Below are 24,617 nucleotides of genomic sequence, written 5' to 3' on the forward strand. Positions count from 1 at the left end.
CTCACTGTTGTGGCCTCTCCCATTGCGGAGCACAGGCTCCGGACGCACAGGCTCAGCGGCCATGGCTCACGAGCCCAGCCGCTCCGCGGCATGTGGGATTCTCCCGGACCGGGGCACGAACCCGTGTCCCCTGCATCGGCAGGCGGATTCTCAACCACTGCGCCACCAGGGAAGCCCTACATGATTCCATTTTTATGTCATTCTGGAAAAGACGAAACAACTGGTACAGAAAGCACACCAGGGGCTGTGGGGTGGGAGGAGGACAGCAGCATGCAAGAAGATTTGGGGACTGACTGAACTGTTCTGTATCTTGTGGTGGCAGTTACATGCCTGCATTGGGCAAAACTCATGGAATTGTACACTAGGAAAGGTGAATATAGGAGGGAGGGATAAATTAGGAGTTTGGGATTAGCAGATACACACTACTATATATAAAGCAGATAAACAACAAGGACCTATTGTATAGCACAGGGAACTATATTCAATATCTTATAATAACCTATACTGGAAAAGAATCTGAAAAAGAATGTATATATACATATACATATGTATATGTACAACTGAATCACTTTGCTGTGTGCATGAAACTAACACAACATTGTAAATCAACTATACTTCAATTTTTTAAAAAAGTGAATTTACCTAAAAGGGTGAATTATACCTCAATAATCCTGACTTTGAAAAAAAGGAGTTACTGTTATGAACCATGAGAAAGACTAAAAGACATAGACCCTGCTTACACGACTCTTCAAGGAGAAAAAAGACAGAAACATAAAACAATTTAAAATAAGTTTTAAATGCTGAGTGAAATGAAAGAAGAAAAGAGAAAAATTAAGTTGTGGACTTTTAGCAAGCTTCCATTATGGAAACATGGTAAATGGAATGCAGGAAGTGATTTTGTTTCTGACCTGGCATATAGTAAGTGCTCAGACATTATTTGAAGGTATGAGTGAATGGATGACTAAATAAAAATCAAGGACTTTAAATTCTCTGGGACAGGCAAGACCAAGGCATAGGAAAGGTGTTTACGATTTTTAACAAAAGGGAGGAAGGTAACTGAAAAGTTTTTAGTCCAAGAGCAATTATATTTTTAGTTACCATTTCAAAGTTTTGAGTTATAACATTCAAGTACAGAGTCAAAACAAAGTCTAAAAGTTTTCAGCATTGAAACAAGATGAAGGTGAAGATAAAACATTTTTTCTACTTAGTATTTTAAGAGTAAAATTGAGGGTAAGTTCGGCAGGGCTTGTTAACAGGTTAAGGTAACTTAGGAACTGATGCACACACACATACACAAAGCACACTACATATTTTATTATAAAATTAAATAATTTAACACCTTAATATTCTATATCTCTTTCTAAGAAGTAGCACACAACCCAACCTTTAGGCCTACAAAGTCAAATTTAAGATTCACCTAGTGGTAAATCTTAGCCCTAAGAGAAAAGAACAAGCTTTCACATAACTTAGTTTTGTAAATCCGAACCAAAGAGTAATTATGCACCAATATAGAGTATAATGACTGATATGTTTCCTTGTCCTCAAAACCTGTCAATCCTCAGAGCTGAAACCACTTAAACAAAATTCCGGAACCAAGTTAGTTCCAAGGCAGTAGAAATTTAAGAATTACAGATCATCACCTGGCTTGAGATCATTAGTGTTGCTTCTTTCCTGCAATGACTCTGACCATGAGCACAGTTCCAGGAACTGAGCCATGGCCTTATTTTGTGTGTGTGGACCATACCACAAACCTGTGCCCTAGTTGTGAGTCCCTGGTTTTGCTTCCTTCCATGGTTTCATCACTCATTTTCTTAATTTCAATTTCTCTAGAAATAGGGGTCTGTTTTGCTTCCCTGTTATCCTGGGAAATAGGATTCTTTCTCTGGGACTCAGATTCTATCACCAGGTCCTTACCTTTTGCTTGTTGCTAAAGTTACTTAGTGCCAATCACCTGCCTACCTGGACTTTGGTGCTCTTCACTTAGTGTGACTAACAGTGTTCTGTGTTGGCCTGCCAGGCACCCACTGATAAACTAGCTTCCAAAATTTCCTAATATTGTCTGCTACTGAGATCAAGGATGTAGGTCTTTCCAGACACTATAAAACTCTTATCAGAGCAAAACACAGGCAGGACACTCTTTGACATAAACTGCAGCAGTATTTTTTTGGACCTGTCTCCTAGAGTAATGGAAACAAAAGCAAAAATAAATAAATGTGACCTGATTAAACTTAAAAGTTTTTGCACAGCAAAAGAAACCATAAACGAAATGAAAAGACAACCCACAGAATGGGAGAAAATATTTGCAAATGATGTGACCGACAAGGGATTAATTTCCAAAATATACAAACAGCTCATAGAGCTCAATATCAAAAAAACAAACAACCAAAGCAAAAAATGGGTGGAAGATCTAATTAGACATTTCTCCAAAGAAGACAAAGAGATGGCCAACAGACACATGAAAAGATGCTCAACATCACTAATTATTGGAAAAATGCAAATCAAAATTACAATGAAGTATCACCTCACACTAGTCAGAAAGGCCATCACCAAAAAGTCTACAAATAGTAAATGCTGGAGAGGGTGTGGAGAAAAAGGAACCCTCCTACACTGCTGGTGGGAATATAAATTAGTGCAGCCACTATGGAAAACAGTATGGAGGTTCCTTTAAAAACTAAAAATAGAGTTACCATGTGACCCAGCAATCTCACTCCATGGCATATAACTGGAGAAAACTCTAATTCAAAAATATACATGCACAGCGATGTTCATAGCAGCACTAAACCCAGTAAAAAAAAAAAAAACCAAGCCAGTCTCCCTTCCTTGTTTTCTCCAGCTATTTTCATACCTGCTTAGGAGCCTACCCTGCTCTCCCTGGAAAGCAGTATGTGAGTAAATAAACTTTTTCACATCCTACTGACATCTGTGTGGCATCATTCTGGACATCTGAACCAAATTTTGGGTGAAAGTGTCCATTCTGCCTCTTTAGGGTGACAACAGCCAAGGAAAGCCATTCCTCAATATACATCAATAAGCAGGCATTGTGAGCTAAATGAAAAGTTTTCCTTGAGTTTTGTTAGCTTGAATGAAAAATCTCAGAATCTGATTAACTTGGAATCACTGAAAAGAATGAATTCCTGAATCTGCATACCTGATTCAGGTATCTGATTTATCTGAAGATAATACCCTATCCTGGTTGGAAAATTCACCTAAAAAATGAAATTCCATGGGCCTCCCTGGTGGCGCAGTGGTTGGGAGTCCGCCTGCCGATGCAGGGGACGCGGGTTCGTGCCCCGATCCCGGAGGATCCCGCGTGCCGCGGAGCGGCTGGGCCCGCGAGCCATGGCCGCGGGGCCTGTGTGTCCGGAGCCTGTGCTCCGCAACGGGAGAGGCCACAGCAGTGAGAGGCCCGCGTACAGCAAAAAAAAAAAAAAAAAAAAGAAATTCCAATCACTTTTTATCTAGTTATTTTTCATGGTAACAACCCCAAATCTTCTATTCATCATCTCTTTGTTAAAAGATCATGTACTTAAATGACTAATGGTGATTTCTAGAAATTAGAAAGATAATCAGTTGCTAATGTTCTTAGGTATTTATTTTTTAAATATTTGCTGTTGATTGTTCCTTTTTTGGGCACCATCAGTAGAAGATAAAATTTGATAGGATAAACTCTAACAAAACATGATTCCAAATTAAAAAATAAAAGTATATTAGTGTAATCTCACGATCCCATTAAGGAAAGAAATTATACATAGCATAGAATAGCTGAGTTCTAGATATAATTTATCAATAGGAAAATAATTGGCTGAAACTATTTTTACTCTGGAAATAAACTTTTTAATTATGTACGTATAGGTGGTTCAAAGCTCGAGCTCTAACTACCACAGAATTTGTTAAAGTGGAACCGTCCAGTGTCTCATAATGTTAAGCCTAAATCACCTATTTGGAACAAAAGCTTTGACTCAGTAATAATACAACTGTTTAGGTAACTATATAGGAAGAGTTAAAAAGAATACATTAACTTCAAGAGAACATTTTTTCAATATTTTCAAAATAATGAATCACTATTTTACTGAGGAGAACAATTTTAGGTTTTCTAAATGTCTTTTTCCATAAAATTAAGAGCAACTAAATAACAATGATCCTAACTGACACATTGAATTTCAGTTTCAATTTTTTGTACTGTGATGGCTTTTATACAGCAATTGTATACAAAGATGCCTGCTGATTGAAAATTTTTTGAAACTAGAAAATTTCACCAGTTTTACAGTTATAAGCAGCTTGTGGATTGTCTTTAGAATAGGTGGCCTATTTGTTCTAGAAGATACCCCTTTGGAGGACTTTTAAGGTCTGTAGATTTTAAATCTTAATGAGGAACTAAATTAAGTAAAGAAACCCACATAGAAAAATGTTAGACTGAAATCCTATGTTCTATCACTTATTATTGTTAAGGAAGTGTATGTTTTAGCAGAAGTATTTAAATGTTCTTACTTTTCTTTCCTATATAGAGGTTTAGATGGTATATCTGCAAATTATTGTTTATTCTTAAAGGGGAGAGAGAGAAAGAGAGGGAGTTTGTGTGTGTGTGTGTGTGTGTGTTCAGTCATGTGCTCTTGTCTCACAGGGGACTAGGAGCAGGAAATAGACCACAGGAATATGGACATACAGGCCTGATCTTCTCTTTACTCAAGAATGAAGAGGCTACGCTTTGGGAAATGTGCTGTCACACTTCCCTGATGGTCTGGCTCTTCCTCATGGATTGAAGCAAGCTTTCCCGTGAAGGAAATATACTAGGATCATGTGAGGCTGGAAAGGAAGTGGGCCTTAGTGGACAGCAGGACAGGGCAAAAATCTTCTCTCTAAAGACAAAGTCACTGAGTTGAGGCTGAACCACTTGAGTGAACTCGAGTAGTCCTGTACTCCAAAGCATGGCTCATGATGCTCATGAGAGGGATAGCAAAAAATGAAGCACTGGGCTTCCCTGGTGGCACAGTGGTTGAGAGTCCGCCTGCCAATGCAGGGGACACAGGTTCGTGCCTCGGTCCGGGAGGATCCCACATGCTGCGGAGCGGGTAGGCCGGTGAGCCATGGCCGCTGAGCCTGCGTGTCCAGAGCCTGTGCTCTGCAGCAGGAGAGGCCACAGCAGTGAGAGGCCCGCGTACTGCAAAAAAAAAAAAAAAAAAAAAGAAAGTAAGTGAAGCAGTGAGAAGCCTCTGCAATGGACAGAGAGGCTGGATCTGAGCAAATGTGCTTGAAGAATACTATTTCTAGTATTAGCAGTTAACTGCTACACCCTTAATGTTGTAGTTTTATTCTAACCAAGTCTCTAGGAAATTTCATTATAAGTCACAGCTTTACAAATGGGGTAAAGTATTATCAACAGATGAATCTGAGTAAAGGGTATAGGGATGTTCTTTGTACTATTCATCTTCCCGCAACTCTTCTGTAAAGACAAAATAACTTTCAAATAAAAAACTGGAAAAAAAAAAAGTTACTGCTCTACGACCTATTATCAGTTGTGCTGAGAGGAAGGACAAGAGGGCTGTCCTATATTTTTAAAGGAGTGGCCAAGAAGAAATGCGTCTAAACTATTCCAGACAGTACTAAAAGGAGAAAAACTTCTAAATTCTCTTTAAATTATTTTAAGAAGTCAGCAAAACATGGGTACTAAAACATGAAAGGCAGCACAAAAGATAATCAAAGATCAATTTCACATGTGATTATTGAGAAAACACTTTAAGGAGACTAAGAATATAGAATTCAGTAGACCCTTAATAGAATAAATAACATGACCAAGAGGAGTTCAAGTACAGGAATAAAAAAACTTTTCAGTGTAAGAAAGTCTGTTACTATAATTCACAACGTTAATAGATCAAAGGGAAAATGTCATATGATAATCCTTAGATGCTGAAAAGGCAACTAAAAAATTTGACTTTAATTCTTGATAACTATTTATTATTAACTATTACTAAAAGGAAAATCTCTTCACATTAGAAAAAAGTATGTATCTCAACCAAAAAGGCTGTACCATGTTTAATGGAGAAAAAATGTTCCCACCAATATCAGAAACAGGAGAAAGAAATGACAAATATAAACATTAGAACAGATGGGCAAAAAGTGTATTAGTTGCAAATAATGTGACCAAGTACATAGAAACCAAAAGAATTAATAGAAGAATGATTACTACTATTAGTAGTAATACCTAAGTATCACCTAAAGAATTTTAGTAAGTGGCTACTTCCAAATTATTATGAAAAAAGTCTGGTCCTTTGAAGGAATATTCAAAACAGAGCAATGAAACAGAGGAGAATGTAGAAGCAAGACATATATGGGATTGAGCATGTGATAAAGGTGGCATTTTGGGGAAAAAAATGGTTTATTCAAGTAATGATGCTAGGAAAATTAATTCACAAAGGAAACCAGAATATGTTGCCCCCAAATATGCCTGACATAAAAATTATTTTGAGCTGAAGGCAATTAAGAAGTAGTAAATGCAGAAAAAACTCCCTCCTTTCCACCTAAAGGCAGGAAATAAATTCTCCTTTTCCTGGAGACAGACTCTTATCAGTCCAGGAAGGCACCAGAGGAATCTACAAACAAACTTTGTTAAACTAACCCTTATCTTCCTAGTTACATTTTCACCATTTACTACTCCTAGCCCAAACCCCTTTGCCTTGTCAATTCTTCACAAATTTATTGTCTGACTGTCTAAAAGGTATAAAAACTTCCTGCTCTGGTCACTTCTTTGAGTCTTCATTCTCCTGTGATGGCTCTCATGTACATGAAAAAATTCAATATAATTTGTATGCTTTACTCCTGTTTATCTGTCTTTGTTAGTTTAATTTTCACACCCAGCCAGGGACCCTAAGAGGGTCAGGGAAAACTTTTTACTCCTCTACACTAACCACTTGGAAAAATAATAAAAGTCGGTCTTTGCCTCACCCCTCACTAGAAGACAATTTCCAGAAAGATCAATATACTGGGACTTCCCTGGTGGTCCAGTGGTTAAGACTACATCCTTCCAATGCAGGGAGCGTGGGTTTGATGCCTGGTCGAGGAACTAGGATCCCACATGCTGCATGGCATGCCCCAATACCCCCACCCCAAAAAAGAAAAAAAAATATATATATATACACACTAAGAAGTAACACATAAAAGTGATAGAAAAAAGATGTGTAGAAATAAAAATAAAAACAGAGTAGACATTTAAATTCATTATATCAAATCCAAAAAGCATAAAGGAAAATACAAAGAGAACTACGTGGAAACCAAAAAAACCCCAGAATTGTAATACAGATGACAAAAGACCAAGTTCCTCAATTTATGAAAAGTTTCTACCAGAAAGGAAAAAAAAAAGGACAAACAATCCAATAGAAAAATGGAGAAAAGAACAACCCACTCACATATGCAAAGTATGTTCAACAACCATCAAAAGATGCCCAAGGTCACTCATACTTAGGGATGAAGAAATCAAAACTTTGAGAACCCATTTTTTCACCAACAGAATAAGATGAATAAAAACTAAAGATTTGATAACAGTGTTGGAGAAAGTTTGGAGAAATTTGCACTTCTACACTATTGTAATATAAATAGTGATTTGACCATCCAGCAAGTCCAATACTTTGACTTTATCCATGGATATACTTGCATAGTATGCTGAATCATTAAAGAAGAGACCAATTAGAGAAATTATGGTAACTCCATACAATGAGATATTATCTAATCATTTAAAAAAATGAAATAGATCTATATGCTGATATGGAAAGACTGGTAAGTCACAGGCTGCAAAATAGTATACGGAAAAGAAAAATAGTATGGTAAATACGATCCAGTTAGTATTGAGAGAGAGAAAGGAAGAGGGGAGAAAGAAAGAGAGAAGGGGGGGCAGGAAGAAAGGGAAGAAGGGAAGGAGGGAGGATGGAAGGAACTACTGATAGTGTTACCATTGGAGGGAGGGCCTGCAGGGGTAGGACCAGAAGGAAAATGCTGACTTTGAGCTCGTATTAAGTCTTCTGTGCAGTGTACATATCCCATCTGAAAAAATATTACTTGGAGGGGGACAGTAAAGGACAGAGAGAAAAGTTCTTTTAAAAATATGCAAGAGGCTATTCGAGAAGTAGCAAATTTCTGAGTATTAAATTTAAGTGTTTATGCCAAAATCTGGTCATCAACTGTGACCTTATAACAAAGTCAGTCTACTAAAGTACTCTGACATTTAGGTGGGGTGGGGGGTGGTGGAGGAGGGAGAGGAATGAGGAGAGGGAGTAACATGAATTAAACGCACATATTTAAGTGCAGAATGAAAGAAGAACTTTTCCAAAAGAAATATTGGTCAAACCCACACTTAAGGAAAAATGAAGAAGCAAAAAATGTAGAAGCCTAGGGTTGCATGATGTCTCATCCTATTTCTGCTGATGATAAGGTCAAGACTCAGAGTAAGTCACTTTTCCTAATATGTTTGGATTTTCAATCTGTAACAGTGTGGAGGTTATGTATTATATTACACATTTCAAGGGAATAAGTGGGAAAATGTATAAGGAATAATTTATGTTTCCTGGGGAAAAACAATTTCACTCAATAAAAGAAAGAACAATCGCAATGTTTTGAACTACAAAACACAGAAAGAAAAACAATGAACACAGACTATAATATTTTAGAAGAATTTTGAGTTATACCTGTAATGTGGGCAGCAATCTGTCAAAATCTTCTGTGATGTTCATTGAAGGGTAGTAGAATATGCCACCCCAAAATAGGCCTCTTTGGCATAAGGATTACTCTGTGCTATATTTTTGAGAAATAGCACACACAGGAAAAGCTTTGAAGATGAAGTAGAAGTTACCCTTTTGAAAGGAAAATTTATAAAAGAAAACTCTATTTTAAGGGCATCTCCCTCTCCATACCTGGAATAGAGGGATGACTCTTAAATTACAAGAAACTCTTACCAATGAAGAAGGCATTGACTTAAATCCACACAAAAATCTTACACTTGTTAACCATGCTTTTCCTGGAAACTTCCTATAAAACCCCTCCTCCATCCCTGGCCCCTGCCTTATTTACTTTGTGTTTAGCTGAACAGGGTATTTAAGGTGGTGGCTTGGGCCATTTAAGGAATCTTGCTCATGTTTCCTAGGTATCTCCCCTGTATACATGTTAATAAACTCCTGTTCCTTTTTCTCTTGCTAATCTTTATTTTATTACAGGGATTCCCAACCAAGAATTGAGAAGCATAGAGGGAAAATTATTTTTCCTCCTCTATATTCATAGTTAATCTTAAAATGGTCACAAGTAGGAAAAATGAGGTAACTATGATGTAACAAGTTCAGATGTATGTGTATTATCATTCAACCGTTACTACTCTTAAGGTACAATTTGAATTAATAAAAGATCATGGGGCTTCCCTGTTGACACAGTGGTTAAGAATCCACCTGCCAATGCAGGGGATATGGGTTCAAGCCTGGTCTGGGAGGATCCCACATGCCACAGAGCAACTAAGCCCGTGAGTCACAACTACGGAGCCTGCGCTCTAGAGCCCGTGTGCCACAACTATTGAAACCCACGCACCTAGAGGCCATGCTCCACAACAAGAGAAGCCACTGCAATGAGAAGCCCGCACACCACAACAAAGACTAGCCCCACCTCGCCACAATTAGAGAAAGCCTGCACGCAGCGACAAAGACCCAATGCAGCCAAAAATAAATAAATAAATAAATAAATAAATTTTTAAAAAGTTCGTGATAGAATAATACAGATTGATAATACTCGATAGTTCAGAAGTAGATGTTCCACATATTTTTCATATCTTAAAAAATCTGTTTTGTAATATTAAAATCACATGAGAGGGCTTCCCTGGTGGCACAGTGGGTGAGAGTCCACCTGCCGAAGCAGGGGACACAGGTTTGTGCCCCGGTCTGGGAAGAACCCACGTGCCACGGAGCGGCTGGACCCGTGAGCCATGGTTGCTGAGCCTGGGCATCCGGAGCCTGTGCTCTGCAACAGGAGAGGCCACAACAGTGAGAGGCCCGCGTACCGAAAAAAAAAAAAAAAAAAAAAATCACGTGAGCGAACTCTAATAAGATTCTTTACATTTTCTCCATATGTATTATAGGAATATAATAGGAAATATTATAAAAGGGAAATATTAAATGGTTACATAAAATGAAAAGAAAACAAGCAAAAAAGGAAAAAAAGAAAACATGATCCAATCTTTTGGTAATGTTCTAGGTTCTTAAAATCTATTATACTTATGAATCATTTGGATATTAGTTAAAAATTCAGACTCTAAGGCACCAAATCCCCAAATCCTGACTTGAAAGAACTGGACTTTTAAAATAAGGACCCCTAAAGCAATTCTCATGGGGATGGCTCTCAGGCTGCATTTTGAAAATAACTTCTCTAAAGATTAAACCTTGGAGAAAAATATCTTAGAGTGCTTTTGCCTAATTTTTGGCCATTTTCTCCCCAGGAGAAAAAAAAGAGAGAAAAACCGAACTTAACACTTTCAGGATTTTATTCTTGAACTTATTAATTGCTGGAGAACCTTGTTCCTTAACTGATTTTCAACTCCAATTCTAAGGCAGTATAAACACAGTGCTTTCTATTTCGCTATATAGTATATAGAATAACTTAAAAAATATATATCTTTATTGGAGTATAATTGCTTTTAGAATAACTTTAACAAAAACAGAATTTGGCTTCTAACTTCATAATCTATTTAGATAAACTAACAATTTAATAGAAAAAGAATTTCAGAAGTTTAATAAAGGCTCTGGAAAGGAATCTAATTTGTGTATTAATTTGATTATCTGTTATTTCAGGTAAGCAAAGCACTATATTTAAGCCATTATAAACAAAAAAACTGTTTAACAACTGGAGGAATAAATAACTTACATCACTAAAATTTCTAGTTGTAATGAACAGAGAAATCAAAGAGTGCATTTAAGGAAAGAAAAACGTATGAAAAATACAAAATTATCCATGTTGTATAATAATGCTATGAATAAGCTGATCACAAATGTAAACAAAGGAGTCTTTCAAAAGTATATGAAAACAAGGACTAAGAAACAAAAGAAAGACAGTGAACATTTGCACTTGGCAAACTGATTATTGCCAATAATGATCAGAGATCAACTCGGCTAGAGATTTTATAAAAGAGAAAACGAATTCTTTACTTGGATAGTGTAAATAATTACAGTATGGTGTTTTATATCCTTTTTTATGTGGTAACACTATAATTAATTTGAAGACAACATCAGAATAAAGAACCTCATGTTGAAATTCAGACAGTATATTAAAATAATATTTTCTTCAGTTATATAATCGTGGTGGAAGTGAAGTAAATAAATAAGGCCACCACTTATTTCTGACAAGAAGAAAATTACTTTTGCTTTCAAAATAAGAAATCAAATGCAAATCAATCAAAAGATTCAGAGAAAAAATTTTACGAGGTTATTAGAACGTTTTCAGTTGAACTAGTACTTGTATTAATCTGTAAATTCTTGTGTTGACACATAGCAATCACTTTAGAACCATTAGAAAGAAATTGAAATTTCAATCCAGTAATTTTTGAAAATGTAAATTAAGCAATGTCAGAGATTCACTATTCAAATTCAGAACTGAGACCCATTTAAAATGGGTCATATATTATAATACAAAGGAAGTAAAAAGGAAGCCTTCATAAGATAAGTTTTTTTTTAAAGAAAAGTAAGAATAATAAATGGTTACATAAAATGAAAAGAAAACAAGCAAGAAGAAAACAAAATGCTAACCACATCTACCACTTGCCAAAATGCCACTATTGACTAAAAATAGAGAGCCCTACTGAGTTGGGTAGATAGCTGTCAAAGGTTAAAAAGTAAAGGATGATCATCAAAGCCTGAGATTAGGCATTATTTGCTGAAAAGGAAACAAGAATGTGAATCAAATAAGGCTGCAAAATCAATTTGTCATTCTAAGAAAAAGACATGGAATGCTACCAAAAATAAAAATTGCTGTTTAAATTGGCTTAGGCAATAAAGAAACACTAGGACTATTAAGAAATAAGAAAGAAAACCAGGAATGTTTGTAAACATTAAATACCTAAAAATTAATTTTTGTATGTTTAGAGAATATTTAAAGAGATGATTTTGGGGGCTAAAAATCAACCAACCCACATCAAGATAAAATTTCCTGGGTCCAAACTATAAAGTTTTTCCCTCTAGAGTGGAATTTGTATAGATTGTTTCTGTATTAGACAGAGTTAAAGATAATTTCTCTTACAATGCAATGTCACATGAACCCCAGGGAAGTATTATATAGCAAAGTGAAATATATTTGGTTTCTGACATTTTTATTGGATAGAGATGTGCCTTGTTTTCCCAATATAACTTAATATATTGTAGAATAACTTCTCTGTTCTTTTTCTTCCTTTGTCTTCTACTAGAACTAATAATGGCTCCAAATTTCTTAAATGAATCTATGTACAGAATATGCTCAAAAGTGCACAGCCCGTCAATTATTACTTAAGGAATTCAATTTTACTCCATAAAAAGAAATGAGATATGTCAAAATTATGATAATGGAATCATATGCTAGTCACAGTCCTCATTTATTAAATATTATCCATGTCAAAATAAAAAATTGACTCTGGTTTTATGGAACCAGTTAGTAGAGAAAATGTATATATATGAACTTCAGAAATTTTAATGAAAATGTTATCTAAGAAAGTCGTCTTATGACACAAATTCAAATTGGCTTTAGAATCAAAATAAATGTTACTTGCAAAGCATTAATAAGTATAACAACAAACAATAAATAATAAAAGTTAATTTATACGGAGAAGTTGCATATGTTAAGATCTAACCCAGGCTTGACTTGACTTTACGGAAATGCTAGTGATGTTAAAAGTAGATAAAACAGTTCATTAGATTCATTTGAACACTCTGTCATAAACTAATAAGGTAAAGAAAATTAAAAATACTATAAAAATGTTGGAATAAAAAAGTAATGAATGTTAGCAATTAATGGTAAAATTTTAAAAGATAAGAAACTCAATTGAAAAATTGACATATTTTGAATAACCTAAAATAGGGATTCTAAATAAAAGTGTACTGAAAAGTGAAGGAATAGCTGATAATATTACTTCATTTATTTTTTCTAATGTTATTTATCATTAAAGCCTCAGTACTAATATTAATAAAAAAATATAGAGTCATTTCATTTTATGTGTAAACTCACTTAAGACAGGGAAGCAAAAGGCCTTGGAGTAGCAAAAATGAAGACTAAGAAGCAGACACAGGCCAGAGGTTAAGACTCTGCGCTGTCACTGCAGAGGGTGCAAGTTCGATCCCAGCTTAGGGAACTAAGATCCCGCATGGCGCACGGCACAGCCAAAAAAGAAGCAGACACATAACTTAAAACAGTCTAAGAGATTTAAGTAAAGGGCCTAACTTGTCTCAGTAGTCGATAACTTTGAGTAACTAAAAAAAAGGTTAAATTGGGCTTCCCTGGTGGTGCAGTGGTTGAGAGTCCACCTGCCGATACAGGGGACACGGGTTCATGCTCGGGTTCGGGAAGATCCCACATGCCGCGGAGTGGCTAGACCCGTGAGCTATGGCCGCTGAGGCCTGCGCGTCCGGAGCCTGTGCTCCGCAACGGGAGAGGCCACAACAGTGAGAGGCCCGCGAACCGCAAAAAAAAAAAAGGTTAAATTATGCTTTCAAATGTCATGGCAAAAAAAATTGAATGCCTCGCCGTTCTATAAACTTTTACTCTCTGGAAATATGTCATTTACTATAAAACAACAGGAAAATATTATCATTGTTAAAAAATATATTGTAGGGGATTCCCTGGTGGTCCAGTGGTTAGGACTTGGTGCTTTCACTGCCATGGCCCGGGTTCGATCCCTGGTCCGGGAACTAAGATCCTGCAGGCCACGTGGCGTGGCCAAAAAAATAGATAAAAATTTAAAAAATAATATATATATGTATACAAATGTGTATATACATATAGTAGTTTAATTTTCTTTCTTTTGTTAATGCCTTAAGTTTATTTACAAACATATCTAGTATGTTGAGTTTGTTGAATTAAGAAAAATATATGCATAACGTGAGAGTTGCGAGTTAAGTTTTACTTGGGGCAAAATAAAGACTACAGCCCGGGAGACAGCGTTTCAGATAACTCTGAGAAACTGCTCCTGAAGAGGTGGGGGGAGGAGCCAGGATATATAGGAGTTTTGCAACAAAGAGCAAGTAATTGGGACGTCAAAAGACTATCGTTAGATAAAGAAAACCAGATATCTCAAGTTAAGGAATTTAGCGCTTTTCTATGTATGGGAAGATGCAAGAATCTGGGCTCACAGAAATCATTCCTTTGATGTGCACCTTAGCTATCTGGGACCTGTATTTTCACATCCTGAGTTTCCTGAGGGCTCACCGCAGGGAGTGGCTGCAGTCTGATGGCTGCTAGATGGCAGGTATTCTTTTCAGCCCAGAGTTTCCTCAGGGCTCACCAGCTCACTTTGGAGGGCTGTAATCATTGGTGACTGTGACATCCTTTGTTTATTGACATGGCAGGAAGTATTCCATTTATAAATATTCCATTCCATTTATCAAGTTCAAGAATCAGATCTTTTTTCAGAGAGAGTGCACCTCTTAAAATACTCCTTTTCATATGTGTTTCATGGATTATTTTTTAAGCAGTTGGTGTCTTACTACAAAGAAAGGTTCAGCAAATCCAGATCCAAAGTACAAAGTGATCATAAGTAGTAACTGCTACTTGTTTTCCACTAGAATAGTAAATACTTCCCTGGACCCTCCTCATAGTGGCTCCTACGCACCACAGGGGCTGTGAACCTCCAGACAGTCTGTCCTAACACAGCTCTGTTGGACACTGTGAAAGGCACAAAGACTGAAGGTGGAAGAAATGGAGGCAGCACACCAAGGCTTCCTTTCCTCACGACCTTGTTCCCCTGTGTCTAGTTTAACTTTCTGAATTAACTTTATAGCTTGAGAGAAAGAAAATGTGATTAAAACTTGCAGAAAATGCCAAAGATTGGCTCATTCTATTGAAAACTTTTGGATCACTTATGAATAAAGTTAGATAAAGGTTAAGAAAGATACATACTTCACATCACTGTAATATAGAAAAAGAAGACACTAAAGAATCGAGAAAAGCAGTTTTTAAACTTTTAAAAAGCAATGTAAGCCATTTTCAAATAAAACATTACACAGAAACTCAACATTTATCAAGGAGAAAAAGTGAGGCAGCTGTAGCTGAAGTAAAGCAGAAACTTCACAGCCTCATACCCTCGAGTCTCAACCTCAGTTCTGTGAAAAGACAGCTCACGAACACCGGAAAGTCAATAAATTCGTCAATTTTCCTTTTTTCAGTGCTGGTTTTATACTTACCTCTTCTGTAAGACTCACCTTAAATCTACCTCCTTTACAAAGCATTCTGACTTACTCAAGCTGGAATTAATGTTTTCTTCCACAAAAGTACCATGGAAGTTATATTGTAAACTTCATTTCCAATATTTCTAGTATTCTACATTTTACATATATCATACAGAGACACACACCCCGCAACCTTCATTTCCTGATTGAAAGCTTCTCAGATAGTGGACATGTTTCTTAATCTATATTCATAATAACTTTTCAAATAGAAAACCCTCAATAATATACAGGGGTAAAAGGTAGGTTAATCAATGGCTAAAGGAAAAAATGGTTTAAAATGTTCTAATGTAAAGAAATAAGACTTGGATTGATAACAGTCCCTAGCTGCTATCTATGAAAAATCTGGAGCAGAATTGTTGTCCAATTCCCAGTGCAGATGTGGCCCCTTAGGGCTGTTCAAATTCTGTGGAAACTTAAGTCCATTACTTTAAAAAAAAAAAAAAAAAAAAAAAGAAGCAGATTATGGGGTGATAATTAATTTTAACCTCCCCTCCAGATTTTAAGTAATTTCTATCCCATTAAGAACATTTCAGTTAATAAAAATTGGTGAGGCAGGAACGTTTGCAACATCCTCCTTACAATGTACTTGGAAGTATTACTATATAATAAAAGTGCCTTAGGGTGACACAATGGCATTAGTGCTTTGTGTCTTTCAATGCTTATGTGAGTTATAAACATTATATTCCAGGAAGATGCTTTGTATCTGACTCTATCTGGGTATGGTTTAACTCACCATTGCTGTCACCTCTGCATTTCATTTTGAATCTTGTCCAAGATTATGGAGAGAACATTGCAATAGCCCAGCTGTGCAAAACAGCAGGAGCCCTGAACAAAATTACATCATTCCCTAAAGAAATCAGGGTAAACTTCTTCTTTAAAATTGAAAATGAAATCAGTTGCATTTGTATTATACATTTCAAGTGTTCAAGGTAAAAACATTTCAAACTGAGGATGACCAGAAGGAAAGCAAGACAACTCAATGCTAGACATTTTTTTAAAGTTGATTTTCTTTTTCTTCTTGTTTTTGGCCATACCGCGCGGCATGTGGGATTAGTTCCCTGACCAGGGATCGAACAGGTGACCCCGGCATTGGAAGCACAGAGTCTTAACCACTAAACTGCCAAGGAAGCCATATGCTAGACATTTTAATAGTTTTTTTTAAAAAGACCCCAACCCCCAAAACCCACTTAGACGAATCTTTTCTCCATTACCTCCATGCCACAAGAATAACTGAAGGTGGGTGGTAGCGGACATAATTTAAAGTACTGGTGACTATAGACAAGATGTCCTTTTTGTTCAGATAGAGATGCTTATCTGAGATGAGCCCAAAGGTCTCAAATCAACAACAATTAATGAGACAAAAGAAGTTCTCTCTCTTTTTCTCTCTTATTCATTCATTCAGAAGGCATTAACTGGAAATCTACTATTCCGTAGACACTGCTAGGTAGATATGGCTTGAGTCCTAGGAGTCCCAATCTTTGGGAGAGAACCAGTAAAGTACACTAGAACATGATTCAAACTAAAGTAGAAGTGAGAGCACATAGGAACCAAGAGGCTCAAAGGCTGGTGATACAGAGGTGATACAGATGGTGACACAGAGGAAGTGATATTTGAAGAGGGTTTTGAATGATGCTTTTGTTAGGTGAACTTGGGGAAAGATGGGGACACAAAAGGAAAGGAATTAATCAGAAAAAGAACAGCATATATAGAGATAGGAAAGCTTAAAAAGTCATGGTGTTTGGGAACAGAATAGGGGAAAGGAATATCTGAGATAAATTCCTCCTGTTCCTTACATAAGTAATCTCATGAGAAAAGTATTATTAGTCCCAAATTTATATAAAGAAACAAAGGCTTAGAGAGATTAACCTATCTAATATAACATTTATAATAATTGGTAGATATTATAATAGGTAGGGAGATGGAAGTGTCACTAGAATTGATGCCAGAGAAGGGGAGAAGAGAATAGAAGACACAGGTAGCAGATACGATGTAAAGTGCTTTACTTTATAGGCAACAGGGGGAAATGAAGAATTTGAGGAATACAACTCTAGAAGCAGTAAAGAGTAGCTATTTTCATTTGATTCAGCTTTGGCCTTTGTAAAACAAAGGGAACACTTCCTAACTCATTCTAGAAGGCCAGCTTTACCCTAACACCAAAAACAAAGATATTATTAAAAAAAAAACACCAAAAAACCTACAGATCAATACCTCTCAGGAACATAGATGTGAAAATCCTCAACAAAATATTAGCAAACCAAATCCAGGAATGTATAAAAAAGGATTATATACCATGGCCAAGTAGAATTTATCCTAGGTATGCAAGATGGGTTCATCAACACTTGAATGTGAATAAATGTAATCCATTACAACAATAGACTAAAGAATAAAAAAATCACATGACTTTATCAACTGATGCAGAAAAAGCAGCTGACAAAAACCAAATCCCAATCATGACAAAAGCTCTCAGAAAACTAGGAACCCAGGGGAATTTCCTCAATTTGATAAAGAGTTATCTACAAAATACCTACAGCTAACATCATACTTCATGGTGAGAAACTGGACACTTTCCTCCTAAGACTGAGAACAAGACAAGGACGTCTTGTCTCACCATTCCTATTCAACACTGTTTTAGAAGACCGAGCTAGTACAAAGACAAGAAAAGGATACAAAAGGTATATAGATTGTAGATATGATATTATATATAGAAAATCCAGAAGACTCACCAAAAACTGTGAGGGCTAATCAACATACCCAGTAAAGTTACAGAATACAAAATCAATATATAAAAATCTGTTGCATTTCTAGCATTTCTAGTTACTAACAACAAACTGTCAGAAAGAGAAATAAAGGAAAAAACCCTGCAATTGCATCCAAAAGAATAAAATACCTTGTAATAAATTTAACCAAGGACGTGAAAGACCTGTACACTGAAAATTATTAAGACATTGATGAAAAAATAGAAGACATCAAAAAGAGGAAAGATATTTCATGCTCATGGAGTGGAAGAATTAATATTGTTAAACTGTCCATACTACCCAAAGCAATCTAAGATTCTACACAATCCCTATCAAAATTAAAATGGCATTTTTCACAAAAATAGAACAATCATAAAATTTGTTTGAAACCACAAAAGACCTCAATAACCAAAGCAATCATGAGAAAAAAGAACAAAGCTGTGGCATCATGCTCCCTGATTTTGAACTATATTACAGAGTGACAGTAATCAAAACAGTATGGTATTTGCATAAAAACAGACATATTGATCAATGGAACAGAACAGAGCTAAAAATAAACTCATGACTATATGGTCAATTAATTTATAACAAAGGAACCAAGAATACACAGAGGGGAAAGGACAGGCCCTTCAATAAATAGTGTTGGGAAAAACTGGATGGTCACATGCAAAAGAAAGAATGAATTTTGATCACTATTTTACACTACACACAAAAGTTAACCTAAAATGGATTAAGGACTGGAATGTAAGATCTGAAACCATAAAACTCCTAGAAGAAAACGCAGGGGGTAAACTCCTTGACATCAGTCTTGGCTATGATTTGGAATTTGACACCAAAAGCAAAGGCAAAAAAAGCAAAAATAAACAAGTGGGATTACCTCAAACTAATAAAAAGCTCTACACAGCAAATGAAGTCATCAACAAAATGAGAAAACAACCTCTAGAATGGAAGAAAATATTTACAAACCACATATCTAATAAGTTAATATCCAAAATATATAAGGAACTCCTACAACTCAACAGCAAAAAAAAAGCCCCACAAACAAAAACAAAAACCCAATTAAAAAATGGGCAAAAGACCAAATAGACATTTGTCCAAAGAAGACATATAGATGACCAACAGGTACATGAAAAGATGCTCAACATCACTAATCATCAGAAAAATGCAAATCAAAACCACAATGAGATACCACCTTATACCTATTAGAATAGGTATTATCAAAATAAGAAATAACAAGTGTTGCTGAGGATGTGGAGAAAAAGGAACCCTCCTGCACTGCTGGCGGGAAAAAAAAATTGGTACAGCCACTGTGGCTGGAGGTGTCTCAAAAAATTAGAGATAGAACTACCACATGATCCAGCAATTCCACTTCTGGGTATTTATACAAAGAAAATGAAAACACTAACTAAAAAAGATACATGTGCTCCCACGTTCACTGCAGCATTATTTATAATAGGCAAGACATGGAAGCAACCTGTGTCCATCTATGGATGAATGGATAAAGAATTTGTGATATATATATATAATATATATATATTATATATATATAAAAATATATATAAACACACACTCACACAGAATTATTATTCAGCCATTTGTGACAACATGGATGGACTTTACAGGCATTATACTACGTGAAATAAGTCATACAAAGAAAGACAGGTACTGTATGATCTAATTTATTTGTGGAAACAAAACAAAACTGAGTTCATAGATACAGAAAACAGATGGGTGGTTGCCAGGGACTTCCCTGGTGGTCCACTGGTAGAAGAATCCACCTTCCAATACAAGGGACGCGGGTTCGATCCCTGGTCAGGGAACTAAGATCCCATATGCCGGGGGGCAACTAAGCTCACACGCCACAACTATTGAGCTTGTGCACCTCCAGGAGACAGCCCATGTGCTGCAAACTACAGAGCCCACGCACCCCGGAGCCTGTGCGCCACAACTAGAGAGAAGCCCACGCACTGCAATGAAAGATCCCGCTTGCTGCAACTAACACCTGACGCAGCCAAGAAAATAAATTAAAAAAAAAAAAAAAAAGATTGGTGGTTGTCAGAGGCAGGGGATTGAGGGTGGATGAAATAGGTGAAGAGGGTCTAAAGGTAAAAACTTCAAGTCATAAAATAAATAAGTCATGGGGATGTAATGTACAGCTTGGGGGCTGTAATTAATAATGCCACACTGTATATTTAAAAGTTGCTAAAAGAGTAGATCTTAAAAGTTCTCATCACAAGAAAAATAATTTAGTAACTGTATGGTAACAGATGTTAACTAGACTTATTGTGGCGATCATTTTGCAATATATACAAATATCAAATCATTATGTTGTATACCTGAAACTATATATAATGTTGTATGTCAATTATACCTCAGTACAAAAAAAAAAGGAAAGAAAATTACTGATGAGAAAGAAAAATCAAAGAATTTCTAAATAAACGGAGAGACAGTCTGTGTTCATGGACTAAAGACTCACATTGTTAAAGTTTCTTCCCAACTTAGTCTATAGATCTACAGATTCTTCCCATCTTTACCTATAAATGCAATGCAATCCCAGACAAAATCCCAGCAAGCTGTTTGTAGAGACTGAGAAACTGATTCTAAAATTTATACGGAAAGACTAAGGACCTAGAATAGCCAACACAGTACTAAAGAAGATGAACAAAGTTGGATGAATCACACCACCCAATTTCAAGTATTATTATAAGACTACAGTAATCAAGACAGTGTGGTACTGGTGAAAGAATAGATATAGATCATTGGGACATAAGAGAGAGCCTAGAAATAGACCCATACAAATAAAGTCAACTGATCTTTGACAAAGAAGAAAGCTAATTCAGTGGTGAAAGGATACTCTTTTCAACAAATGTTGCTGGAATAACTGCACATCCATATGTAAGAAAAAGAATCTAGACACTAACTTTATATCCAAAATGGATCATAGACCGAAGTGTAATGTGACACTGTAAAACTTCTAGAAGACAACAGAAGAGAAAATCTAGGTGGCCTTGGGTGTAGCAATAGGATAGAAGACCAAAAGGATAATCAATGAAAGAAAAAATTGATAGGCTAGACTTCATTAAAGGTAAAAACTTCTGCTCTGTGAAAGAAACTTTTAGAAGAATAAAAAGACAAGTCACAGCATTGGAGAAAATATTTGTAAATCACATATCTGATAAAGGACTTGTAGCTAAAATATACAAAGAACTCTTAAAACTCAACAACAAAAAGACATAATCCAATTACAAAATGGGCAAAAGAACTGAACAAAGACCTTGCCAAAGAAGGCTTAGAGATAGAAAATAAACAAATGAAAGGATGCTCAATATCATATGTTATGAGAGAACTGCAAATTAAAAGAATAATGAAATATAACTATACCCAGTACAAAGCCTAAAATTAAAAAAAAAAATTTTTTTAACTGACAATACCAACTGCTGGTGAGGATGCAGGGCAAGGGGAATTCTCATTCATTACTGGTGGGAATGCAAAATGATACACTTCTGAAGACAGCTTAACAGTTTCTGACAAAAGTGAACATAGTCTCACCGTGTATTATGGGTTGAATTGTGTCTCCCCCCCACCCCCTAGCAAAAGATATATTGAGGCCCTATTCCCTCAGTATTTCAGGATGTGATCTTATTTGGATATAGGGTTGTTGCAGATGTAGTTGGTTAAGACGATGTCATACTACAGTAGGGTGAGCCCTTAATCCAATGTGACTGATGTTTTTACAAGAAGAGAAGAGACACAGACAAAAGGAAAATGCCCCATGAAGATAGAGGCAGGGATTGAAGTGATGCATCTACAAACCCAGGAATGCCAAAGACTGCTGGCCATCACCTGAAGCCAGGAGAAAGGCATTAAACAGATTCTCCCTCAGAGCCCTCAGAAGGAACCAAACCTCCTGACACCTTGATTTCAGGCTTCTAGCCTCTAGAACTGAGAGAGGATAAATTTCTGTTGTTTTAAGACACCAAGTTTGTGGTACTTTTTATGGCAGCCCAAGGAAACTAACATACCATAACAATTGAGCAACTGCACTCCTAGATTATTACTCAACTGAGTATACCCACACAAACACCTACAAAATCGTCAAAACTGGAAGCATTGGTGAATGGAAAAACAAACTGTGGTACATCCATATAATGGAATTTTATTCAGTGATTAAAAGAAGAGCTATCAAGCCACAAAAAAGACACGGCTGAAACTTAAAATGCATAGGCTAGGTGAAAAAAGCCAGTCTGAAAAAGCTACAAACTGTATGTTGCCAATCATATGACACTCTGGAAAAGGCAAAATGATACAGTCATTAAACACATCTTTGGTTATTGGGGGTTTTGGTCTGAAGGGAGTTAAATAAGTGAAGCACAGGGGATTGTTTGGGCAGTAAAACTATTCTACATGATACTGTAATGGTGATTACAAGACATTAAGCATTTGTGAAAATCCACAGAAATTTACATTACAAAAAGTACATTTTGATACATTTTGATGTATACAAATAATTAAAAAATAATTCAGGAGGTCAGAGGGTCCCATGATGGAATGTGAAGTGTGATACAATAATTTAAATGTATTATAGGTATATGAAACAACCTCACTGGATAGAGTAAAGGAATAAGGTCTGACTTAAAGTAATTCTGAAAATGAATGGAATCTGTAAAAATAAAGGTAAAAGGAACTGTACCTAAGCACTGTACTCTAGTTGATAATTTTCCTTCCTGTCGGGGTACAGGTTAATAATACTGAAACCACCACGCATGTATACTAGAAGTACATAATTAATTAAATGGATGGCACATGGTGGGAACTAGGATACTCAGTGATGGAGTGGGAGGATACAGTTAAGTGAGGGGAGAAGTTAGAATGACCCATGTGGTGATGGATTAGAGCTGGAGACATCAACAGGAACTCATGTTTAGCTTAAATACAGATACAGATGGCTACATAGATAAATATTCATAAATATGTACATACACACGCATATGTAAGTACACATGCATTTATCTCCTTGCTCCATCAGCTGAGAGGATCTAGAAGAAATGACACCCCAGTAAAAATGAGTACACCTAGCACCTAGATCTGGTTCTAATATCTTTCTCCAATAGAAAGAACCAGGGTATCCTGGAGAAATGTGTGATTCAAGTACTGGGGTAGGAAATATATAGGATGAGACTGGAGCATCCTGTAGTGCCAGAAAGTAAGAAAATGCTGAAAAGCCAAAGAAAACAAAACACAAAACCCCAAACAGAACAGCCTACAATGAAGGGGGCAAATCAAAGGGACACAGGAGTGAATTCAAAGAGCTCCCAATGGCCAAAGGTGAAACCATGTTGGCAACAAAATAAAGTGAATATCCATGAGTCCTACTGATATGAATACATGATAAAGTGAGTGAACAAATGAATTCTGAATAATTTATGTATTTATTTATTCTGCCTTTAAGGAAGTAGAGCATAAATCCCCATTTCTTAAGTATGGGCTGCATATAGTTACTTTCCTTCAAAAAATACAGTATGGGAAGGGACCAAAAAAAAAAACACCCAGTAACTTTACAAGGGAAAAACCTGACAATCATTACATCAAACCAGGTGATCAAGGTTAACATTAACAGTGATAAGTCATATTGATATTATGTACCCTTGGTATGACATGATGACAATGGCAATTTACCTCTGTGGTCTTCTTGCCCAAAACACAGTACCTCAGTCTGATCATGAGAAAAACATCAGACAACATATCCCAATTAAGGGACATTTTACAAAATACTGAACCATTAACTCTCAAAACTGTAAAGGTCTTCAAAAACAAGGAAAGTCTGAGAAACTGTCACAACCAAGAGAGGCTATTGGCTATCGGTCATGTCTATTTAAAGACATGACTACTAAACGTAATGTGTATACTGGATGGAATCCTGGAAAAGAAAAAGGACATCAGTGAAAATCTGAGGAAATCTAAATGAAGTATGGTTTTTAGTTAAAAACACTAGTATATGAATATTGGTTCATTAATTGAGACATTACTAATCTAAATAACTAGTAAGGGGGGACTGGCTTTGAGGCATATGAGAGCTCTCTGTACTATGTTCACAATAATTCCATAAAACTAAACCTGTTCTAAAATTTAAACCTTATTTTTAAAAAAGGACATTCAAAAAATAGTAAAGCTGGCCTTAAAAATGAGGAAAGGAAGCAGGCAAATGATATTGATTTAGAGGAATATAGACCGTCTCAGCAGCACAAATGCCATCACCTATATCATTCAGCTTCATTCATTTGAGCACTATGTCTTGCAGATTCTTCTGTACTTAAGAATCCTGTTTCAAAACACAGAAAGTCTAGTACCTGGAGACTTTGTATAGAATAGCAATAATGGACTTGGGTGCTGGATTATTTTAGGTTAGATATCAGCTCCTAGCATGTTCTAGCTGTATTTACTTAACATATTTGTGCCT

At 36.2% G+C, this 24,617-nt stretch overlaps 1 protein-coding gene and 1 pseudogene across 3 annotated transcripts in view; both read right to left on the reverse strand.

Moving 5' to 3' along the window:
* The window catches only part of ZRANB3 (zinc finger RANBP2-type containing 3), a 263,915-nt gene that overhangs the window by 132,619 nt on the left and 106,679 nt on the right, over positions 1–24,617 (reverse strand). The gene's annotated exons all lie outside the window — the stretch shown is intronic.
* Positions 14,658–16,183, reverse strand: LOC132495388 (cytochrome c oxidase subunit 7C, mitochondrial-like; annotated as a pseudogene).

This window comes from Mesoplodon densirostris, chromosome 8 (assembly GCF_025265405.1).
Source record: "Mesoplodon densirostris isolate mMesDen1 chromosome 8, mMesDen1 primary haplotype, whole genome shotgun sequence".
Classification (NCBI taxonomy): domain Eukaryota; kingdom Metazoa; phylum Chordata; class Mammalia; order Artiodactyla; family Ziphiidae; genus Mesoplodon; species Mesoplodon densirostris.